Here is a 4201-nt window from a genome sequence, read left to right on the forward strand (position 1 = left end):
CTCTTCCCCCCCCCACACACACACAGTTTAACAGTAGTAGGAGGTCAAGAGAAAGAGGGTGAGAGAGAGAGAAGAGTAAGTTGGTGAGAGAGAGAGAAAAGAGAAAGAGGGTGTTGGTTTTATATTTTTATTATCGTCTAATATTTTGAAAGCTGAATTTCTAATAAAATGTGCATCTATAGGAGATAATGCCTGGGAATGTGTTCCCCCCCCCACAGTTTAACAGTGGTGTGACGTCAAGAGAAAGAGGGTGAGAGAGAGGGAAGAGTAAGTGGGTGAGAGAGAGAAAGAGAGAGAAAAAAAAAGAAAGACGGTGTTGGTTTTGTGAAAAAAGTTGTTATTTACAATTGTTCGCATTCTTGGCCTTTTGGTCAAGATCAAAGTGTAGTATCTGTTCTTCAGATGCTGCACTTCTATTTCTTGTTCTCTTTCGGTGGAGGAGAAATCCTCCACGACTGAGACAATTTTTATTTTTGTACCTTTTCTCCACGTTAAAAAACGACCCTGGTGTCTAACTCTGTCCCGTGGGGAGGCATAGTAAATAGGTACAATTGTTCGCCATTAGTGGATGTTGACGTCACGTCACGTGACATGACTAAGCGTTTTTTTTTTTTAGTATGAATAACATTTTTTGTTTTAATTATAAAGTCTACACTTAATTTTATAGAAAATGATGTATATATAATAGAAAAAAAAAATTACTGGTTTTGTTGGATTCAAGTGGATCCCCCCCCTCCAGTTTAAGAGATAGCAGGTCACGTGGTAATATACAAAATGGCTAGCGTAAATATAAAGATCGGTTTTTTTATCGACGAATATTTTGAAAGCTGAATTTTTTTTTATTCCTGTACATTTTTTCCTGATATTTTTCGTTAAAACTCTTGTATAAATACTATTTTTAACCAGTTAAATACGTTGGAGACATTGTCATGGAGTTTAATAATCTCTAGAACAAAGCAGAAGAGAAATTACAAAAGTATCGGTAAAACAAAGTGTTTGTTTACATTTGTTCGCCATTACTGGATGTTGACGTCACGTCACGTGACATGACTAAGCGTTTTTGGATTATGTAATATTAACATTAAAATGACAGGTTTTTTTGGGGGCCCCCCTAGGAGAGAAATGATCAGTTCACCCCCTTTTAATGGTCCGTTTGGTGTGGAATTTCGATATTTGTCATGCGGGTGATCAAGGTTCAATATGATACATAATTTGTCAACTTTGGTTGTGTCTGTCAAAAGTTTGAGCTGACGTCACGTCACGTGACACGTATTGAATAACGTTAAAATGACAGGTTTTTTGGGGGGCCCCCCTAGGAGAAAAACGATCAGTTGACCCCTTTCTACTGGTCCGTTTGACGTGAAATTTCGATATTTGTCATCCGGGTGATCAAGGTGCAATATGATACCAAATTTGTCAACTCTGGTTCCGTCTTTCAAAAGTTTTAGCGTTACAAACAAACATACATACATACATACATACATACATACATACATACACACCGATTTTTGCCTTTTATATATATAGAAGGCAAAAATCGGTGTGTATGTATGTATGTATGTATGTATGTATGTAAATTTTTTATCTACAGATTTGAAAATTTGTATATAGGGTATTCAGACATATGGAAATATATCTAGCATAATCTATTATATCTATAAAAGTGAGAATGTGTGTGTGTGTGTGTGAGAGAGAGAGAGAGAGAGAGAGAGAGAGAGAGAGAGAGAACAATTCTCAACCCATATACTCAACAAATTCTTTATCTACAGATTTTAAAATTTGTATATAGAGTATTCATACAAATAGAAATATATCTAGGATAATCTTTCTATTATATCTATAAAAGTGAGAATGTGTGTGTGTGTGAGCGAGAGAGAGAGAGAGAGAGAGAGAGAGAACAGTTCTCAACCTATACATTCAACAAATTTTTATATATAGGTTATTCAGAAATATCGAAATATATCTAGCATAATCTATTATATCTTTAAAAGTTAGAATGTGTGTGTGTGAGAGATAGAGAGAACAATTCTCAACCTATGCACTCTACAAATTTTTTATCTACAAATTAGAAAATTTGTATATAGGGTATTCACACATATGGAAATATATCTAGCATAATCTATCTATTATATCTATAAAAGTTAGAATGTGTGTGTGAGGTAGCCAGAGAGACAGAGAGAGAGAGTAAGAACAATTTTCAACCTATATATTCAACAAATATTTGATCTACAGATTAGAAAATTTGTATATAGGGTATTCAGACATATGGAAATATATCTAGCATAATCTATCTATTATATCTCTAAAATTGAGAATGTGTGTGTGAGAGAGAGAGAGAGAACAATTTTCAACCTATATACTCAACAAATTTTTTTATCTACAGATTTGAAAATTTGTATATAGGGTATTCAGACATATGGAAATATATCTAGAGTAATCTATCTATTATATCTATAAAAGTGAGAATGCGTGTGTGTGTGTGAGAGAGAGCGACACAGAACAATTCTCAACCTATATATTCAACAAATCTTTTATGTACAGATCTGAAATATCACATTTGTATAGAAGTAGAAATCTTGATACCTACTCTGATACCTAATAAAAGAAAGGACACTCTTTAGGGCGGATTTTGATGATAACAAGTCACTAATTAGAAATTATAATAAACATTCTAATAATTTAAGAATTTTACCAAAATAAAATTGCATGGTAATCACCCAATTTCTGCCACAAAATTTTGATTGGCAGAACTCATAAACATAAAATATATATTTTCTAATTTCATCTTTTTTTTTTCTTTTTACATAATCTGGTTTGATGTTTTCCCAAATATTCAAATCACTATATTTTGCTGCTTAATATCAAATACAGCAACTGAGTTATTTTTATGCATCAAACAATTACATTTTCTCATTCATCCAAACTAATCACTGAACATCAATTTCATATTTTCTTCACTAAAATATTACTGTGCTTGATGTCATCAAGTGGAGCGGATCATTTTTTTTTCATTTGTTCACACATTTTTCCAATTTATATATATTTTAAAGATTCTTAGCCTATGTCATTGCATACCAATCTGTTTATTAAAAGTTAAGGTTCACTGTAAACACATATGTTACACCAAAATAAAAACGCTTCAGATAATGTCTTGATATTCAATTCAGTTTCTCACATGACATCTTATGAAGTTAGTAGAAATGTTACAGACTTTTGAATCTCAAACACTTTCAATACTGTGCACTGATATTTTCTTTTTTGCAATATAAGCACATTCATGATTTTTTTTACAAACGTTAAAAACTTTCACATTGTGTAGCAATATACTGAAACAATTATAAAAATATTTGTTTTTATTTTGAATGATGCAGGGCATCTGAAGAGAGATTTTTCTAACAAAATGAAAGTATAATTTTTAGCAATAGGTATCTGGGAAAAGGCCACTACATATGTTATAAGTTCCAAATTTCCACAACCTGGCCAATACTGGTACATGCTAGCAAATTTAGATTTGCAATTACAAAATATGATTCTAATTTTTTCCTTTGCTCTTTATTCTAACACTACACTAAGTTTACTGTGTTATTTCGCTACAGTTGATATTGTGTAGAACAATAAGAAAATCATAGTGAACAATGCATTCAACAAAATTTCACACACATTTCTAGATACCTATATCTAATAAGTTCAAAAGAAAGGACACACTTAGGGAGGTATTTTGGTGGTCAAGTCACTAAAAAGAGATTAGCTGGTTTCCCGGCATAGCCCAGGATATAATAAAGATTGACTGAAATACATGTTCTAGCTGGTTTCTAGGCGTTGCCAGGGATGTAATATAGACACATTATGTTGTATATTACCTGTTCTCTTCTCCCTAAGGTAAAACAATTTCATATACATGCTGTAAATTACCTATGCTAGGGATAAAACATGAACAATATCAGTCCTAGGGTAGATAAAACAAATAATACATAGAGATGAAAGATTCCTCTCCCCTAAGAATCAAACATATGTTCAATATCTGCTTTTGTTTTTTCATTGTTTATACGGTCCCGAGCAACGCCGGGTAGCCCTGCTAGTCTTCTATATATATAAAAGGCAAAAATCGGTATGTATGTATGTATGTATGTATGTTTGTTTGTAACGCTAAAACTTTTAAAAGACGGAACCAGAGTTGACAAATTTGGTATCATATTGCACC

At 32.5% G+C, this 4201-nt stretch overlaps 1 pseudogene; it reads left to right on the plus strand.

Moving 5' to 3' along the window:
• The first annotated feature begins 350 nt into the window (after positions 1–350).
• On the plus strand, positions 351–484 carry LOC145284601 (U2 spliceosomal RNA; annotated as a pseudogene).
• Positions 485–4201: the final 3717 nt, after the last annotated feature.

Source organism: Euprymna scolopes, chromosome 1 (genome assembly GCF_053919585.1).
Source record: "Euprymna scolopes isolate OS-2025 chromosome 1, ASM5391958v1, whole genome shotgun sequence".
Classification (NCBI taxonomy): Eukaryota; Metazoa; Mollusca; class Cephalopoda; order Sepiida; family Sepiolidae; genus Euprymna; species Euprymna scolopes.